At 44.7% G+C, this 21,501-nt stretch overlaps 2 pseudogenes; both read left to right on the top strand.

Annotated features, from left to right (window-relative positions):
• LOC121581148 overlaps positions 1 to 17,808 on the top strand; it is a 27,359-nt pseudogene extending 9,551 nt beyond the window's left edge.
• Positions 12,942 to 21,501, top strand: LOC121581149 (annotated as a pseudogene).

Here is a 21,501-nt window from a genome sequence, read left to right as displayed (position 1 = left end):
TATGGGCCCTGGTCAATGCCATAGGGCTCTGGTATGGGCCCTGGTCAATGCCATAGGGCTCTAGTATGGGCCCTGGTCAATCCCATAGGGCTCTGGTATGGGCCCTGGTCAATGCCATAGGGCTCTGGTATGGGCCCTGGTCAATCCCATAGGGCTCTGGTATGGGCCCTGGTCAATCCCATAGGGCTCTGGTATGGGCCCCGGTCAATCCCATAGGGCTCTAGTATGGGCCCTGGTCAATCCCAATGGGCTCTGGTATGGGCCCTGGTCAATCCCATAGGGCTCTAGTATGGGCCCTGGTCAATCCCATAGGGCTCTGGTATGGGCCCTGGTCAATCCCATAGGGCTCTGGTATGGGCCCTGGTCAATCCCATAGGGCTCTGGTATGGGCCCTGGTCAATCCCATAGGGCTCTGGTATGGGCCCTGGTCAATCCCATAGGGCTCTGGTATGGGCCCTGGTCAAAAGTAGTGCACTATAAAGGGAATAGAGTCCCATATGGGATGCATCCCAAAGCACCAACCCTGAGCCTCACTTATCTTGTGTATCCATTTCAATGCCATATTCTTTTTCCCGAAATGATTCCTCTGTCTGTAATGTTACCTGATACGCCTCAATGAACTCAATAGGTCATTGAGTTTGATTTTCTTTTTGTTCTGATTTAAGAAATGGTTTAATGTGCTCAGTGGTTTCTCACGCTAGCCTGGTCCCAGATCTGTTACCGCTCTCTTACCGACTCCTTGTCACGCCAAACATGGCATGACCATTCCATAAGGAGTTGGCAAGAGAGCGGTAACAGATCTAGCATCCAGGCTATTCTCACGCATGTCAGAGCTCTGGTTACCGTAACCGACTCATCCATCAAATCTAACCAATCTACTGTATATAATAAGAACCAGTGCGCCACATACAACATGATTATACACTCTGTCTGTAGTGTATATTCATTCCCTTTATAGTGCACTACTTTTGAGGGCTCTGGTCTATGTAGGGAATGGGGTGCCATTTGAGATGCAATAATAATATAATAATAATATGCCATTTAGCAGACGCTTTTATCCAAAGCGACTTACAGTCATCTGTGTCTATTTTTGTACTAATATAACTGCTTGATCAGCGCTGATCCCAGATGTGTTGTCTTGCTGTAGATATGAATGAGCACAGCTCCAGAAGTCACAGTATCTTCCAGATCAACGTGAAGCAGGAGAACACTGCTACAGAGCAGAAACTCAGCGGCAAGCTCCACCTCGTCGACTGGCTGGAAGTGAAAAGGTAGGAAAAGCCCTTGCACATCGGAGTTAGCTTGTTGCAGGTGGGTGGGAATAAAACAATGATATTAGAAAAGAAAAGAGAAACTTGCACACTGCTCTTTCCCGTTCTGATGAGGCTGAGGCAGAGACCGATATGTCATCTTAATAAAGGTATTGTCACGCTCTGGCTCCGGGACTCTGTATGTTGAGCCAGGGTGTGTTCGTTTATGTGTTCTGTTTCTATGTTGGGTGTTCTAGGTTGTCATTTTCTGTGTTTGCCTGAGTGACTCCCAATCAGAGGCAACGAGTGTCAGCTGTTCGCTGGTTGTCTCTGATTGGGAGCCATATTTAAACTGTCTGTTTTCACCTTGTGTTTGTGGGTTTTTGTTCCGTGTTCAGTCATTGTCGCTGTGGACTTCACGAATCGTTTATTGTTTGTTGTTTTGTTTCGTGCTTTAATTTAATAAAGTACCATGTTCGTTCAACACACTGCGCATTGGTCTACTCCTTTTCAAGACGATCGTGACAGAAAAACCCACCATAAAAGGACCAAGCAGCGTGTCCAGGAGCAAGGAGACTGGACATGGGAGGAAGCGCCAGGAAAGGAGATGGAGAGGTTGGCGATGGCCCAGGTGGGCAAATCGTGGTCCTGGGAGGACATGCTCGGGGGCAAAGGGCCATGGGCGAAGATAAAGGCCCTGGCGAGAGAGGAGCAGCGGCGTCAGCTGTGTCATCATCGGTCGGATGAGAGGCAACCCCAAAAATTTTTTTTGGGGGGGCACACAGCATGGGCGGCTGGGCAGCAGGAGGCTGCCACAGGGCGATTTGGAGAGGAGGCCACCGGGTTAGGGGGGGCCAGAAGGCAGGTTGGCGAGGCCTGGATGGAGAGCGGAACCAACTTCCCGTACTCAGGCATGGCAGCATGGGACGGGGCAGGTTCCGCGGTATGCGGAGCGGCGTACTGTGCCACGAGTGGTCCGGCATAGTCCTGTACGTCCTGTGCGAGCACCCCGCACGTGTCGTGCGAAGGGGGGTATGCAGCCAGGACGGAGTGTGCCGGCTCAACGCTCGTGGTCTCCAATGCCTCTCCGCGGTCCCGGATATCCTGCTCCAGTGTCACGTGCTGTTATGTCAGTACGGGTACACAGCCCTGTACGTCCTGTGCGGATGCCTCACACAGAGTGTGTGAAGGTAGGCATTCAGCCAGGACGGGTTGTGGCCGCTCTTCACTCCAGGTCTCCTATCCGTCTCCACAGTCCGGTGAGGCCTGTTCCTGCTCCACGCACCAAGCCTAGGGGGTGCGTCGCCAGCCCAGCCCGGCCGGTTCCTGCTCCACGCACCAAGCCCACGGTGTGCGTCGCCAGCCCGGCCTGTCCCTGCTCCACGCACCAAGCCTACGGTGTGCGTTGCCAGCCCAGCCCGGCTGGTCCCTGCTCCACGCACCAAGCCCACGGGGTGCGTCGCCAGCCCAGCCCGGCCTGTCCCTGCTCCACGCACCAAGCCTACGGTGTGTGTCGCCAGCCCAGCCCGGCCTGTCCCTGCTCCACGCACCAAGCCTACGGTGTGGGTCGCCAGCCCAGTCCGGCCTGTTCCTGCCACCCGCACCAAGTTTACGGTGCGCGTCGCCAGCCCGGTCCGGCCTGTTCCTGCCACTCGCACCAAACCTACGGTGCGCGTCGCCAGCCCGACCCGGCCTGTTCCTGCCACTCGCACCAAACCTGCGGTGCGCGTCGCCAGCCCGGTCGGCCTGTTCCTGCCACTCGCACGCCAGGGGCCGCACCCCAAGCCAGGGGTGCGAGTCGTCAGCCTGGTCCAGCCCGTTCCTGCTACTCGCACCAGGCCAGGGGTGCGAGTCGTCAGCCTGGTCCAGCCCGTTCCTGCTACTCGCACCAAGCCAGGGATGCGAGTCGTCAGTCCGGTGAGGCCCGTTCCGGCTCCACGCACCAAGCCAGGGGTGCGAGTCGTCAGTCCGGTGAGGCCCGTTCCGGCTCCACGCACCAAGCCAGGGGTGCGTATCGTCAGCCCAGTCTGGTCCGTTGCTGCTCCACGCACCAAGCCAGGGGTGCGCATCGTCAGCCAGGTCCGGTCCGTTCCTGCCTCACGCGCCAAGCCAGGGGTGCGCGTCGTCAGTCCGGTGCCTGATCAGGTACCGGTCAGCTGCTCCACAACGGAGCTTGAGCAATCCGCTCCGTCGATGTCCAGTCCAGATCCAGCCAGCGGGGTCAGACCGGACCGGGGGCGCTACGGGGGGATTGTGGAAGGGTGGTGGTCAAGCCCGGAGCCGGAGCCGCCTCCGAGGAGGAATGCCCACCCAGCCCTCCCCTGTTTGGGTTTTGTTGAGGCACGGTCGCAGTCCGCGCCTTTAGGGGGTACTGTCACGCTCTGGCTCCGGGACTTTGTATGTTGAGCCAGGGTGTGTTCGTTTATGTGTTCTGTTTCTATGTTGGGTGTTCTAGGTTGTCATTTTCTGTGTTTGCCTGAGTGACTCCCAATCAGAGGCAACGAGTGTCAGCTGTTCGCTGGTTGTCTCTGATTGGGAGCCATATTTAAACTGTCTGTTTTCACCTTGTGTTTGTGGGTTTTTGTTCCGTGTTCAGTCATTGTCGCTGTGGACTTCACGAATCGTTTATTGTTTGTTGTTTTGTTTCGTGCTTTAATTTAATAAAGTACCATGTTCGTGCAACACGCTGCGCATTGGTCTACTCCTTTTCAAGACGATCGTGACAGGTATACTGGCAAGAGCGGTCTCTCGCTCTCTCTTCTGCACTCTCTCACACTTAGTCCTCTCTGCAGCATGGTAGAAATGGAAAATAGATTTCCATCTCTGAGCAAATGCACATAGCCCATCTGTCTTTTCCCTGTTCCCTAATCTTGTGAGCCACATTTTTGCCAGTTGCCTAATCTTAGTATTATCAGGACTGATAAACATTGTTAGGCAATGTCCCTCAGACCGCATGCTTGACCCATGATAATATACTATTAAGGCCTCTTAAGGACTCTGTTGCAAAGCAAGTGTTACTGTTCAAGTCCTCCATCTTACCAGAAGGTCCCTGTCTGTCTATTTCCTCCCAGGTCAGCAAGACAGGAGCAGAAGGTGCCGTGTTGGACGAGGCCAAGAACATGAAGAAGTCTCTGTCATCACTGGGCAATGACATTTCAGCCCTGGCTGAAGTCTCTGTGAGTACTTCTCTACTATGACGGATATTATGACTGGCAGTTTGTTTGGTGTTCATTCAGTGCAAAGACGCATAGACTCACTAAAGACCAATACCTCACATCAACAGTATCCTCAATTCTTTAAGAGGTCAAAATACATGTACCTCAAGGCAAGGTTTTGGTTCAAGCTGATTCAAAGTTGTATAATTCTGCACCTTTTATTTTAATCATAGATTGATTTGTTTTGTTTCTTTGTTCAGAATTTAACAACCTGGAGGCAATTGTATTGTTGTTTCTCTTAATGAATTTTCTTTGTTAGTTTGGCCTGCTTTGTTTCAGGGCTATATCCCGTACAGAGACAGTAAAATGACCTGTAGGAACTGTAGGACCACCATCGTCATCTGCGCCTCCCCCTCCGCCAACAACGAGTCGGAGACCAAGGCCACCCTCATGTTCGGACAGAGGTCGGCTCACTCACTAGCTCTTAAAAGGATAGTTCACTCAAAAACAATATTTTTAGTAGTCCACTGTTGATACAATCTGCCAAAAGTGTGCATGTCAGCAGTCACATTTTAAAGATAGCACTTTCAGTACAGCGCAAAACGTTTGATGATGATGAGTTTTACATCATATGAAACAAATACATAAACAATTCACAATGAGTTACCACAATCACTATTTTGTGAGCTATTCAGGGCTGCTGAATTAGAATAGGGTGTAATGCTTTGGTCCTGTTTGTGATGTTTCCAGAGCGAAGACCATTAAGAATCCAGTGTGTGTGAACGTGGAGCTGACGGAAGAACAGTGGAAGAAGAAGTATGAGAGGGAGAAGGAGAAGGGAAAGGCCCTGAGGAACACCATCACCTGGCTGGAGAATGAGCTCAACCGCTGGAGGAACGGTGAGGAGGAGAGGACATTCACCTGGGCTGAGTCTCATATGGCATCCTATTACCTACACTACTGGTCAAAAGTTTTAGAACACCAACTCATTCAAGGGTTTTACTTTTATTTTTTACTATTTTCTACATTGTAGAATATTAGTGAAGATATCAAAACTATGAAATAACACATATGGAATCATGTAGTAACCAAAAAAAAAGTGTTAAACAAATCAAAATATATTTAATATTTGAGATTCTTCAAATAACCACCCTTTGCCTTGATGACAGCTTTGCACACTCTTTGCATTATTTCAACCAGCTTCATGAGGTAGTCACCTGGAATGCATTTCAATTAACAGGTGTGCCTTCTTAAAAGTTCATTTTTGGAATTTCTTTCCTTCTTAATGCGTTTGAGCCAATCAGTTGTGTTGTGACAAGGTAGGGGTATACAGAAGATAGCCCTATTTGGTAAAAGACCAAGTCCATATTATGGCAAGAACAGCTCAAATAAGCAAATAGAAACGACAGTCCATCATTACTTTAAGACAGGGGTGTCAAACTCATTTTAGCTCAGGGGCCACATGGAGGAAAATCTATTCCCAAGTGGGCCGGACCGGAAAAATCATGGTATATATAACTTAAAAACAACAACTTCAGATTGTTTTCTTTGTTTTAATACGATCAACATACAACATAAAGCTGGAGCCTGAGGACAGTGTGTCCAAAATAGTACAAGCACAACATCACTATTAATCATAAACGTCAAGTTTATTTGAAAATTCTAAAGAAAAAGAACACACAAACACACAATGCCTCAGTGATTAACAGAACTGTTTCACAGATCACAGAACTATATCAGGGTGTCATTTCTCAGGCAGAAATGTAGATAAAAATAATGAAATCCTGTTCCCCAAACAAGTGCAAGAACCACAGAGTCAAGAATAGGTTAAATATACAAATAAAATAAAAATAATTAAAAACAATAGCACATCAACATAAAAACATATAAACATAAAGCTGGAGCCTGAGGACAGTGTCCAAAAGCACAACATCACTATTAATCATAAAACACCTCAAGTTATTTGAAAGTTCTGAGGACAAAGAACACACAAACACACAATGCCTCAGTGATTCACAGAAGTATATCACAGATCACAGAACTATATCAGGTGTCATTTCTCAGGCAGAAATGTAGATAAAAATAATGAAATCCTGTTCCCCAAACAAGTGCAAGAACCACAGAGTCAAGAATAGGTTAAATATACAAATAAAATAAAAATAATTAAAAACAATAGCACATCAACATAAAAACATATAAACATAAAGCTGGAGCCTGAGGACAGTGTCCAAAAGCACAACATCACTATTAATCATAAAACACCTCAAGTTATTTGAAAGTTCTGAGGACAAAGAACACACAAACACACAATGCCTCAGTGATTAACAGAACTGTTTCACAGATCACAGAACTATATCAGGGTGTCATTTCTCAGGCAGAAATGTAGATAAAAATAATGAAATCCTGTTCCCCAAACAAGTGCAAGAACCACAGAGTCAAGAATAGGTTAAATATACAAATAAAATAAAAACAATTAAAAACAATAGCACATCAACATAAAAACATATAAACATAAATCTGAAAGCGTTGCTCAAACTCCCGTAACAGTCCCGTTATTTTATCTTTGAACCGCTTCATGTCTGCCACATGTTGGGTCGCGCACACATTTTTCAGACAGGGGAAGTGAGCTGCATCACCACCGGCAAGTTGCGTCTCCCACAATGACAGCTTCAACTTGAAAGAACGTATGCTGTCATAATACTGTGTGACAACTTTGTTGCGCCCTTGCAGCTGTTTGTTCAAGTTATTCAGGTGCTCTGTAACATCCACCATAAATGCAAGGTCCTGCATCCATTCTGCGGAATGAAATTCTAACACTGGTTTTCCCTTTTCTTCCATGAACTGTTCAATTTCTTCTCGTAAATCAAAGAAACGCCTCAGCACAGCACCTCGGCTTAGCCATCTTACCTCAGTGTGGTATGGCAGGCCATAGATGTGGTCTTTCTCTCTGAGAAGGCTGTCAAACTGACGGTGATTCAGGCTTCTGGATCGGATGAAATTAACAGTTTGGATGACCACCTTCATGACGTTATCCATCTTTAATGACATGCAACACAAAGCCTCCTGGTGTAAAATACAGTGAAAAGTCAAAAAATCACGTCCTCCATTTGCAGATTGCACTTTCTCTCTGAACTATGTCACAACGCCTGCTTTTTTCCCGATCATTGAGGGCGCACCATCTGTAGCCAGGCTGACAGCGCGGGACCAGTCCACTCCGACCCTATCCAGCGCGCCGTCGAGTGCGGTAAAAATATCAGCTGCTGTCGTTGTATCTGTCATCGGCACCAACTCCACGAACTCCTCGGTGACGGTCAATGTGTCATCAACTCCGCAGATGAAAATGGCCAGTTGTGCAACATCTGTAATGTCCGTGCTTTCATCAATTGCAACCGAAAACGCAATAAATGACTTTACTTTTTGGTTCAACTGGCTGTCCAAATCCACTGAAAGATCGGAAATCCTGTCTGCAACTGTGTTTCTTGTCAGGCTGATATTTGCAAAAGCCTGCCGCTTTTCAGGGCACACAATCTCCGCTGCCTTCATCATGCATGTTTTTACAAATTCACCCTCACTAAATGGTTTTGAAGCCACTGCGATTTCATTAGCAATGAGGTAGCTAGCTTTCACTGCAGCATCAATGATGTCTCGGCTGTGAGTAAACACAGACTGCTGTTTCTTCAGACCTGCCAACAGTTCATTCACCTTCTCTCATCTCCGCTGTCCTTGAAAGTTGTCATATTTGTCGGCATGAAGACTCACATAGTGGCGACGAAGGTTATATTCTTTCAGCACTACAACATGCTCTGAACACACCAAACATACAGCTTTCCCATTCAATTCCGTGAAGAAATAGGATGACCATTTTTCTTGGAACACTCTGCACTCTGCGTCCACTTTTCTCTTTTTTGACAGAGACATATTGGGGCAATGAGGGTGCCAAAGCACATAATGTTAAAAGTAGAAGCCGTAATAAATATCGCGGGCAAAACAAAGTAGCTCATTGGCTGCACGTGCTTGACCTACTTGCTCTGCCCCGGTATAAACAGTTTGCTTGCTTAACACAATTGCTATTGCGCCATCCAGTGGACGCAATTGGAACAGCAGTTTATTTTATTTAAAAATTGCAGTGCATTTTTATACTTTACAAAATTATTATTATTATTATTTTTGTTAATTTTTTTTCAAAATCATCTCGCGGGCCGGATTAAACCGTTTGCGGGCCTGATCCGGCCCGCGGGCCGGACGTTTGACACCCCTGCTTTAAGACATGAAGGTCAGTCAATACGGAAAACGTCAAGAACTTTGAAAGTTTCTTCAAGTGCAGTCGCAAAAACCATCAAGCGCTATGATGAAACTGGCTCTCATGAGGACCGCCACAGGAATGGAAGACCCAGAGTTACCTCTGCTGCAAAGGATAAGTTCATTAGAGTTACCAGCCTCAGAAATTGCAGCCCAAATAAACGCAAGTAACAGACTCATTTCAACATAAACTGTTCAGAGGAGACTGTGTGAATCAGACATTCATGGTCGAATTGCTGCAAAAAAAACACTACTAAAGGACACAAGTAACCGGTGGAAATTTGTCCTTTGGTCTGGAGTCCAAATTTGAGATATTTGGTTCCAACTGCCGTGTCTTTGTGAGACGTGGTGTGGCTGAACGGATGATCTCCGCATGTGTATTTCCCACCGTAAAGCATGAAGGAGGAGGTGTTATGGTGTGGGGGTGCTTTGCTGGTGACGCTGTCTGTGATTTATTTAGAATTCAATGCACACTTAACCAGCATGGCTACCACAGCATTCTGCAGCGATACACCATCCCATCTGGTTTTGGCTTAGTGGGATTATGATTTGTTTTTCAACAGGACAATGACCCAACACACCTCCAGGCTGTGTAAGGGCTATTTTACCAAGAAGGAGAGTAATGGAGTGCTGCATCAAATGACTTGGCCTCCACAATCCCCCGACCTCAACCAAATTGAGATGGTTTGGGATGAGTCGGACCGCAGAGTGAAGGAAAAGCTGCCAACAAGTGTTCAGCATATGTGGGAACTCCTTCAAGACTGTTGGAATAGCATTCCAGGTGAAGCTGGTTGAGAGAATGCCAAGAGTGTGCAAAGCTGTCATCAAGGCAAAGGGTGGCTATTTGACGAATCTCAAATATAAAATATATGTTGATTTGTTTAACACTTTTTTGGTTACTACATGATTCCATATGTGTTATTTCATAGTTTTGATGTCTTCACTATTATTCTACAATGTAGAAAATAGTAAAAATAAAGAAAAACCCTTGAATGAGTAGGTGTTCTAAAACTTGACCAGTAGTGTATGTAGTGCACTACTTTTGAACAGGGCCAACATACAGTGGGGAAAAAAAGTATTTAGTCAGCCACCGATTGTGCAAGTTCTCCCACTTAAAAAGATGAGAGAGGCCTGTAATTTTCATCATAGGTACATGACAGACAAAATGAGAAAAAAAAATCCAGAAAATCACATTGTAGGATTTTTTATGAATTTATTTGCAAATTATGGTGGAAAATAAGTATTTGGTCAATAACAAAAGTTTCTCAATACTTTGTTATATACCCCTTGTTGGCAATGACACAGGTCAAACGTTTTCTGTAAGTCTTCACAAGGTTTTCACACACTGTTGCTGGTATTTTGGCCCATTCCTCCATGCAGATCTCCTCTAGAGCAGTGATGTTTTGGGGCTGTCGCTGGGCAACACAGACTTTCAACTCCCTCCAAAGATTTTCTATGGGGTTGAGATCTGGAGACTGGCTAGGCCACTCCAGGACCTTGAAATGTTTCTTACGAAGCCACTCCTTCGTTGCCCGGGAGGTGTGTTTGGGATCATTGTCATGCTAAAAGACCCAGCCACGTTTCATCTTCAATGCCCTTGCTGATGGAAGGAGGTTTTCACTCAAAATGTCACGATACATGGCCCCATTCATTCTTTCCTTTACACGGATCAGTCGTCCTGGTCCCTTTGCAGAAAAACAGCCCCAAAAAATGAAGTTTCCACCCCCATGCTTCACAGTAGGTATGGTGTTCTTTGGATGCAACTCAACATTCTTTGTCCTCCAAACACGATGAGTTGAGTTTTTACCAAAAAGTTCTATTTAGGTTTCATCTGACCATATGACATTCTCCCAAACTTCAGACGGGCCTGGACATGTACTGGCTTAAGCAGGGGGACACGTCTGGCAATGCAGGATTTGAGTCCCTGGCGGAGTAGTGTGTTACTGATGGTAGGCTTTGTTACTTTGGTCCCAGCTCTCTGCAGGTCATTCACTAGGTCCCCCCGTGTGGTTCTGGGATTTTTGCTCACCGTTCTTGTGATCATTTTGACCCCACAGGGTGATGAGATCTTGCGTGGAGCCCCAGATTGAGGGAGATTATCAGTGGTCTTGTTTGTCTTCCATTTCCTAATAATTGCTCCCACAGTTGATTTCTTCAAACCAAGCTGCTTACCTATTGCAGATTCAGTCTTCCCAGCCTGGTGCAGGTCTACAATTTTGTTTCTGGTGTCCTTTGACAGCTCTTTGGTCTTGACCATAGTGGAGTTTGGAGTGTGACTGTTTGAGGTTGTGGACAGGTGTCTTTTATACTGATAACAAGTTCAAACAGGTGCCATTAATACAGGTAACGAGTGGAGGACAGAGGAGCCTCTTAAAGAAGAAGTTACAGGTCTGTGAGAGCCAGAAATCTTGCTTGTTTGTAGGTGACCAAATACTTATTTTCCACCATAATTTGCAAATAAATTCATTAAAAAATCCTACAATGTGATTTTCTGGAAAAAATAATCTCAATTTGTCTGTCATAGTTGACGTGTACCTATGATGAAAATGACAGGCCTCTCTCATCTTTTTAAGTGGGAGAACTTGCACAATTGGTGGCTGACTAAATACTTTTTTTCCCCACTGTAACCTTGACAGACCATAGGGCTCTGGTCAAAAGTAGTGCACTATATAGTGAATAGGGTGACATTTGGGACGCAACCTTGGTTTGGGCTCATCACATAATGGTCTCGCTCTCATTTTAGCTGAGTCGCTGTATCATTCACTGGAAACCATTTGCAATGAGTGGAAAGACTCCACTCCAGATTAATAAAATATCCCCCCTCCCTAACACGACACCAAACGTACACGTACTTATGCATGCACACGTACGTTGACCATGCAAACCTGGGTCGTGTTTAATGGGTGCAAACCGGAAGAAAAATACTCTGTTGTGAACAGTCTTGCTACGGTATGCCTTATTGAACAAGACCTGCTGTTCTACTAGGTCTGTGCTGTACAGTAAAGGCCTTACAGGGTGTCTGTCTGACCTCTCTGGGGTAAAGTTTCCCCTAGGTACAGATCTAGGATCAGCTTTTCCTCCACCAATCCTAACCTTAACCATTAGAGAGGAAAATGCAAAACTGACCGAAGATCAGCTTCTAGAAGCAACTTCATCCTACTCCTGTCTGACCTTTCTGTGTGACCACACTGCCCCCTGCAGGTGAGAGTGTGCCGGTGGACGAGCAGTTTGACAAGGAGAAGGCCCAAGCTGAGGTGCTGGCCCTGGACAATCTGCCCAACGACAAGCCTGCCTCCACCCCAAACATGCCCCAGCTCCGTCTGACTGACGCTGAGAAGGACACGTGTGAGGTGGAACTGGCCGAGCTCTACAAGCAACTGGATGATAAGGTGAGAGAGACCTGCCACAGAGCGTGTGTGTGTGTCTAAGCTCATCTTTCATCTTTGCTATGACCGCTTCTGTGACAGCATGGGCAGGGCCATTGACGGCTATCTCCATTATGGGCCAATTGCACCCTTGATCCAACTCAGTGGTGAAACCGGCCACAGAACCTCCTGTCCTGTAGGAACAGAACAGCCAAGAAGTTGAAGGAAATGAGCTGAGTGTCATAGAGACCACAGGGTGGAACAGTCAATGGTTGAATTCAGAGAGGGTACTGTGCTTGAGCGAGAGCAGGCTCTGAGGTTAGGTGTTCGGGTTTATGTGCAGCAGACTTCTCTCAGAAACACAGCCATGGACTCAGTGTTAACCACCTCATTTTGAATGTAGACAACGCTCAAAGTGAGGCCAAAATGTAGACAAACTTGATCGTTTCAACATACAGTTTGAGCCCTGTTAAAATGATTGTGATGTTAACCATGTCCTCTCTCTTTGTGTCCAGGATGATGAGATCAACCAGCAGAGCCAGCTGGCTGAGAAGCTCAAGCAGCAGATTTTGGACCAGGAGGAGGTGAGTGTCTGTTTTCCAAATGGCAACCTATTCCCTATATAGTGCAGTACTTTTAACCAGAGCCCTATGGGTTGAATCATAAAATGGGTTCAAAGCATGTTTATATTTGTAGCTGCTGGTGTCGTCGCGGCGCAACCACGATAACCTGCAGTCAGAGCTGAACCGCCAGCAGCTGAGAACGAGGCTTTCCAGGATGAGGTGAAGGAGGTTCTGCAGGCATTGGAGGAGCTGGCTGTTAACTATGACCAGAAGAGCCAGGAGGTGGAGGACAAGACCAAGGAGTTTGAGATGCTCAGCGATGAGCTCAACCAGAAATCGGTGAGACAATGTCCCTCACTGTCCCTGCTCATGAAGATACAGTTGAAGTCGGAAGGTTACATACATCTTAGCCAAATACATTTAAACTCAGTTTTTCACAATTCCTGACATTTAATCATAGTAAAAATTCCCTGTCTTAGGTCAGTTAGGATCACCACTTTATTTTAAGAATGTGAAATGTCAGAATAATAGTAGAGAGAATGATTTATTTCAGCTTTTATTTATTTCATCACATGCCCAGTGGGTCAGAAGTTTACATACACTCAATTAGTATTTGGTAGCATTGCCTTTAAATTGTTTAACTTGGGTCAAACATTTTGGGTAGCCTTCCACAAGCTTCCCACAATAAGTTGGGTGAATTTTGTCCCATTCCTCCTGACAGAGCTGGTGTAACTGAGTCAGGTTTGTAGGCCTCCTTGCTCGCACACACTTTTTCAGTTCTGCCCACACATTTTCTATAGGATTGAGGTCAGGGCTTTGTGATGGCCACTCCAATACCTTGACTTTGTTGTCCTTAAGCCATTTTGCCACAACTTTGGAAGTATGCTTGGGGTCATTGTCCATTTAGAAGACCCATTTGCGACCAAGCTTTAACTTCCTGACTGATGTCTTGAGATGTTGCTTCAATATATCCACATAATTTTCCTTCCTCATGATGCCATCTATTTTGTGAAGTGCACCAGTCCCTCCTACAGCAAAGCATCCCCACAGCATGATGCTGCCACCCCCGTGCTTCAAGGTTGGGATGGTGTTCTTCGGCTTGCAACCGTTCCCCCTTTTTCCTCCAAACATAACGATGGTCATTATGGCTAAACAGTTCTATTTTTGTTTCATCAGACCAGAGGACATTTCTCCAAAAAGTACGATCTTTGTCCCCATGTGCAGTTGCAAACCGTAGTCTGGCTTTTTTATGGTGGTTTTGGAGCAGTGGCTTCTTCCTTGCTGAGCGGCCTTTCAGGTTATGTCGATATAGGACTTGTTTTACTGTGGATATAGATACTTTTGTACCTGTTTCCTCCAGCATCTTCACATGTTCCTTTGCTGTTCTGGGATTGATTTGCACTTTTCGCACCAAAGTACGTTCATCTCTAGGAGACAGAACGCGTCTCCTTCCTGAGTGGTATGACGGCTGCATGATCCCATGGTGTTTATAGTTGCGTACTATTGTTTGTACAGATAAACGTGGAACCTTCAGGCATTTGGAAATTGCTCCCAAGGATGAACCAGACTTGTGGAGGTCTACCATTTTTTTCTGAGGTCTTGGCTGATTTCTTTAGATTTTCCCATGATGTCAAGCAAAGGGGCACTGAGTTTGAAGGTAGGCTTTGAAATACATCCACAGGTACACCTCCAATTGACTCAAATGATGTCAATTAGCCTATCAGAACCATCTAAAGCCATGACATCATTTTCTGGAATTTTCCAAGCTGTTTAAAGGCACAGTCAATTTAGTGTATCACCAACTGGAATTGTGATACAGTGAATTATAAGTGAAATAATCTGTCTGTAAACAATTGTTGGAAAGATTACTTGTGTCATGTACAAAGTAGATGTCCTAACCGACTTGCCAAAACTATAGTTTGTTAACAAGACATTTGTGGAGTGGTTGAAAAATGAGTTTTAATGACTCCAACCTAAGTGTATGTAAACTTCCGACTTCAACTGTACATTAGCAACGGTCATCAAAATTGTTATAAGGTTTTAAAAACAATTCTAATAAGTGCAACAGTTGGACAGTGAGTGAAGATACTCCAAACGTTTAGATTTTTTAAAAACCCATCAGATAGACAAACATATTACTGTTTTCATGGATTTGGGTGGGAATTCAGTTATTACATTTATTGTAAAATGTCACTTAATTTTTTCTTATGTAAAAAAATTTTGTATGATTTTATTTACATCCTTAGACAATAGAAAATAGACATAGACAAAAGACAGCTTAACATTTCACAGACATGGCTCCAATAAACTAGACATGACGATGGCTGGGACTTAATGCCCAACCTTCGACATAAAAATAAAGACGAATAAAGACAAAAACACCAACTCAGACATACAGTGGGGAAAAAAAGTATTTAGTCAGCCACCAATTGTGCAAGTTCTCCCACTTAAAAAGATGAGAGAGGCCTGTAATTTTCATCATAGGTACACGTCAACTATGACAGACAAATTGAGGGAAAAAAATCCAGAAAATCCCATTGTAGGATTTTTTATGAATTTATTTGCAAATTATGGTGGAAAATAAGTATTTGGTCACCTACAAACAAGCAAGATTTCTGGCTCTCACAGACCTGTAACTTCTTCTTTAAGAGGCTCCTCTGTCCACTCGTTACCTGTATTAATGGCACCTGTTTGAACTTGTTATCAGTATAAAAGACACCTGTCCACAACCTCAAACAGTAATACTCCAAACTCCACTATGGCCAAGACCAAAGAGCTGTCAAAGGACACCAGAAACAAAATTGTAGACCTGTACCAGGCTGGGAAGACTGAATCTGCAATAGGTAAGCAGCTTGGTTTGAAGAAATCAACTGTGGGAGCAATTATTAGGAAATGGAAGACATACAAGACCACTGATAATCTCCCTCGATCTGGGGCTCCACGCAAGATCTCACCCCGTGGGGTCAAAATTATCACAAGAACGGTGAGCAAAAATCCCAGAACCACACGGGGGGACCTAGTGAATGACCTGCAGAGAGCTGGGACCAAAGTAACAAAGCCTACCATCAGTAACACACTACGCTGCCAGGGACTCAAATCCTGCAGTGCAAGACGTGTCCCCCTGCTTAAGCCAGTACATGTCCAGGCCCGTCTGAAGTTTGCTAGAGTGCATTTGGATGATCCAGAAGAATGTCATATGGTCAGATGAAACCAAAATAGAACATTTTGGTAAAAACTCAACTCGTCGTGTTTGGAGGACAAAGAATGCTGAGTTGCATCCAAAGAACACCATACCTACTGTGAAGCATGGGGGTGGAAACATCATGCTTTGGGGCTGTTTTTCTGCAAAGGGACCAGGACGACTGATCCGTGTAAAGGAAAGAATGAATGGGGCCATGTATCGTGAGATTTTGTGTGAAAACCTCCTTCCATCAGCAAGGGCATTGAAGATGAAACGTGGCTGGGTCTTTCAGCATGACAATGATCCCAAACACACTTTCCGGGCAACGAAGGAGTGGCTTCGTAAGAAGCATTTCAAGGTCCTGGAGTGGCCTAGCCAGTCTCCAGATCTCAACCCCATAGAAAATCTTTGGAGGGAGTTGAAAGTCCGTGTTGCCCAGCGACAGCCCCAAAACATCACTGCTCTAGAGGAGATATGCATGGAGGAATGGGCCAAAATACCAGCAACAGTGTGTGAAAACCTTGTGAAGACTTACAGAAAACATTTGACCTGTGTCATTGCCAACAAAGGGTATATAACAAAGTATTGAGAAACTTTTGTTATTGACCAAATACTTATTTTCCACCATAATTTGCAAATAAATTAATAAAAAATCCTACAATGTGATTTTCGGGATTTTTTTTTCTCATTTTGTCAGTCATAGTTGACGTGTACCTATGATGAAAATTACAGGCCTCTCTCATCTTTTTAAGTGGGAGAACTTGCACAATTGGTGGCTGACTAAATACTTTTTTTCCCCACTGTACATACATTTCAACAAACATTAATGACATCGTACTTGCTCAGACCTACATGTTCCCACCATATCCATACCCATCTTGTTTGTTCTCATAATATTATTTTTTTTCTGAATTTTTCATCCTTTGGATATTTCTAGTGCATGTAATCCTTTATACTATATGGCTTCAAATTGTGCTCATTTGTTTCTCTCTGTTGCCATTAAAAAATATATATATTTCAATAATAATGCATTTGATTCACCCCTGTCTTAACGATGGAGGATTATTTGATTTCCAGTTTAAGTAAACTTTATTTCAAAATGAATGACCAGAAAAGTATGGTCCAACCCATGCTCATACCCAGAATCGTTTCACGTGTCTATTTTCAAAGGATAAAGCTAAGAACATGAACAACTTCCTAGTTAAGAACACTATAACAATATGGAAGAAAATGAAACAGATTCTACAAGAACCAATATCACTCCCTAAAAACACACGCCTATGGAACAATCCTTCCTGTACAATAACATGCTGCCAACCAGGACTGTCAGTTAGCATGGATCTGCTAACTCATATTGTCTGTAGTAGGGACACTAACACATGCTAACTGTTTTTTCCAGATGCTACTGGCCAGGCAGTTGGAACGAGCAGTGAGGTAATTGTAGCAATCCCGTATGCGTTCATTCTTAGCTAAAACAAAACCAAACAAATCATCACAACTACACAAAACACAATAAAACAAACTGCTCAAAACACAAGATTCACAATACTACTCATAACCCAACTGAGCACCTCAGACCACCACCAACTCCAGTCAAGTCAATGAATAAAACATTTTTCTTTTTGCACTACAAAACATACACAAGGAACATAGAGCTTTTAACCTGTGTACACTGCACTGAGTTAAGTAACTGCTTGTCTCCTGACTCTGCACCGTGTGTATGCATGTTTGTGCTTAATCCCATGGCTTTTCTCTGTGTTTCCAGGTCTGTCAGTACAGAATGACCAGCCTGCCATGAGGTCATTGTGCACTTTAATGAAATGGGGGAAAGAAAAGGATCAGACAAAGACAGTTCTATAACATATTTGTTCCATATTGTTGTTGCATTAACATTGATCTTGTTCCTCTTGCCTCAAAACATCCTGGTACTGTAAAAGGGAGATATTTAAGTGGCTTGGTTTAGTGTTTGTCTTGAAATTGTTGTGTGTGTGTGCCTTTCCTGTAAATGTTCTGAAGGATGTGTTCCAGTGGCTTGGTTTTAAGGTGACTGTACTCCTAGACCAGACAGCAGTGCAGGCCAGCAAAGGATTGAAGAGGTTTGGTGAAGAGAAGCATGGCGAAGCCTTTGTCTGCTGCGTACTGAGTCATGGTGACAAAGGAGTTATCTATGGCACAGATGACAAACCCATCTCCACCAATGACCTCTTCTCCACCCTTCAAAGGCACCAACTGCTCCACCCTCATTGGCAAGCCCAAGGCGTTCTTCATCCAGGCATGTCGGGGGAAAGATACCCAAGCTAGAGTGGAGTTGGAGGCGGACGCAAATCCAAGTCACCAGATCTACATTCCAGCTGATGCTGATTTCCTGGTTGCCATGGCCACTGTTGAAGACTACAAGTCCTTCAGAGACCCAAACCAGGGGTTCTGGTTCATCCAGACTCTGTGCGAACAGCTCAAACAGGGCTGTCCCAGGTGAAGCCTGATAGAATATATGCTCTAGAGCAGCAATTCTCAACTGGTGGGTCGCGACGGGAGGTTTTGAATGGGTCGCGACGGGAGGTTTTGAATGGCTCGCGGGCTTCTGAGTAAAAATTATGTTTATTTATTGATTCTTTATGAAAAAATACTCCAGTCTGAACTTAAACCAGTTTAAAAATTGTGTAGAAATGATAATGAACTTACATTTTTAAATAATTTAAAGTGGCAATATGTAACTTTATGGGTGACCTGACCAAATGCTCATAGAAATGTGAGTTATAGATATATCATTCTACTTGAAAGCATGTCTAAAGCGGTAGATCTGTTCTATGTGCGCTATTTCTTTGCTTCCCGTTCTTATTTTTGTTGTTGTTGCGTCTTTTACTATCGGTTTTGTACACCATCTTCAAAGAGCTGAAACAACAATATTTTTGGTTAATATAATATATTTCACAGTGGTGCAATGATTCTCTACACAAGACTATCTTATTTTGTCACATAAACTGAAATTAGGTGAACTATTAGAGTTTTAGCAACCAGGAAATAGTGGAGCGATTTCTGCATAGTGTAACTTCAATCTCTGAAAATGTTTTCTTCAATCACAGTATTTTCAATATAGCTATTAGCAGCGCTATTTTGGTTGATTTTGTGGTCTCAAACCAGTGAGTTTATTAACATTCTTCATCAAGAATTTGGGCAAAATGTTATTATTGACAATGAAAGGTGGGAATGTTTTTCCCTTGCCATATAAGTGCTACATTTACTATCAATATAGCATAAAAAATTGTTTTCCAGATTGTACACTGCTCAAAAAAATAAAGGGAACACTTAAACAACACATCCTAGATCTGAATGAATGAAATAATCTTATTAAATACTTTTTTTCTTTACATAGTTGAATGTGCTGACAACAAAATCACACAAAAATTATCAATGGAAATCAAATGTATCAACCCATGGAGGTCTGGATTTGGAGTCACCCTCAAAATTAAAGTGGAAAACCACACTACAGGCTGATCCAACTTTGATGTAATGTCCTTAAAACAAGTCAAAATTAGGCTCAGTAGTGTGTGTGGCCTCCACGTGCCTGTATGACCTCCCTACAACGCCTGGGCATGCTCCTGATGAGGTGGCGGATGGTCTCCTGAGGGATCTCCTCCCAGACCTGGACTAAAGCATCCACCAACTCCTGGACAGTCTGTGGTGCAACGTGGCGTTGGTGGATGGAGCGAGACATGATGTCCCAGATGTGCTCAATTGCAATCAGTTCTGGGGAACGGGCGGGCCATAGCATCAATGCCTTCCTCTTGCAGGAACTGCTGACACACTCCAGCCACATGAGGTCTAGCATTGTCTTGCATTAGGAGGAACCCAGGGCCAACCGCACCAGCATATGGTCTCACAAGGGGACTGAGGATCTCATCTCGGTACCTAATGGCAGTCAGGCTACCTCTGGCGAGCACATGGAGGGCTGTGCGGCCCCCCAAAGAAATGCCACCCCACACCATGACTGACCCACCGTCAAACCGGTCATGCTGGAGGATGTTGCATGCAGCAGAACGTTCTCCACGGCGTCTCCAGACTCTGTCACATCTGTCACATGTGCTCAGTGTGAACCTGCTTTCATCTGTGAAGAGCACAGGGCGCCAGCGGCGAATTTGCCAATCTTGGTGTTCTCTGGCAAATGCCAAACGTCCTGCACGGTGTTGGGCTGTAAGCACAACCCCCACCTGTGGACGTCGGGCCCTCATACCACCCTCATGGAGTCTGTTTCTGACCGTTTGAGCAGACACATGCACATTTGTGGCCTGCTGGAGGTCATTTTGCAGGGCTCTGGCAGTGCTCCTCCTGCTCCTCCTTGCACAAAGGCAGAGGTAGCAGTCATGCTGCTGGGTTGTTGCCCTCCTACGGCCTCCTCCACGTCTCCTGATGTACTGGCCTGTCTCCTGGTAGCGCCTCCATACTCTGGACACTACGCTGACAGACACAGCAAACCTTCTTGCCACAGCTCGCATTGATGTGCCATCCTGGATAAGCTGCACTACCTGAGCCACTTGTGTGGGTTGTAGACTCCGTCTCATGCTACCACTAGAGTGAAAGCACCGCCAGCATTCAAAAGTGACCAAAACATCAGCCAGGAAGCATAGGAACTGAGAAGTGGTCTGTGGTCACCACCTGCAGAACCACTTCTTTATTGGGGGTGTCTTGCTAATTGCCTATAATTTCCACCTGTTGTCTATTCCATTTGCACAACAGCATGTGAAATGTATTGTCAATCAGTGTTGCTTCCTAAGTGGACAGTTTGTTTTCACAGAAGTGTGATTGACTTGGAGTTACATTGTGTTGTTTAAGTGTTCCCTTTATTTTTTTGAGCAGTGTATTTAAGCGATTGTTTTTCGCGATGAAAATATCGGGTCGTGACTGAAACAACCTGGTTCAATTTCTGTCCCGAGCAAAACCATTTGAGAACTACTGTTCTAGTGGCTAAAATATTCTTACATAACAAAGCAGATGTTTAGTAGGAAAAGAGCTGACAATACAAAACTGACCATATACTACAGAATAACAGTGTTGTTCAGAACTCCAGTCTACACACTATCAGGTGTAAACCAGGGACTTGTCTAGTTAAGTAAAGGTTAGAATAATATTACTATAAAATCTATTAGCTCACAGTGAACAAGTCCCCTGACTCTAATCAGAAATTTATGCATTGCTGGCGATGTGTATTTTATGGGAGCAGTGAGTTGTGAGTTGTTGTCTTTTCTGGGTGTTAATGTCTGCATTGTCTGGTATGTGTGTATCTCCTGCTCTCTCTAGAGGTGATGACATCCTGACCATCCTAACGCATGTCAATAGAGACGTGAGGCAAAAGGATGGGCAATACTGGGATAAGAATGCCAAGGATTACAAGCAGGCCGAGCAGTTTCCCGAGCCCAATTACACCCTGACGAAGAGGCTGGTGTTCACAGTGCCACCCCAAGTCGGAACTAGGAAAATCTGAAATTTCCAACTTGCCAACTGGTGGTGAGCTAACTAACTTTGCTAATAATAAAGTTAGCTAGCTTGCTTAACATTGACATATGGTCAAACTGGCTACATTCTCCATATTGGTAAGGTTGTAATTTTCAAAAATGGACCCATTTACTTTTTCCACATTTTGATACATTACAGCCTTATTCTAAAATTGATTAAATTCGTTTTTTCCCTCAT

This window comes from Coregonus clupeaformis, chromosome 14 (genome assembly GCF_020615455.1).
Source record: "Coregonus clupeaformis isolate EN_2021a chromosome 14, ASM2061545v1, whole genome shotgun sequence".
Classification (NCBI taxonomy): domain Eukaryota; kingdom Metazoa; phylum Chordata; class Actinopteri; order Salmoniformes; family Salmonidae; genus Coregonus; species Coregonus clupeaformis.
Note: the sequence above shows the minus strand (reverse complement) of the source record. Positions and strands in the feature narration are given on the sequence as shown.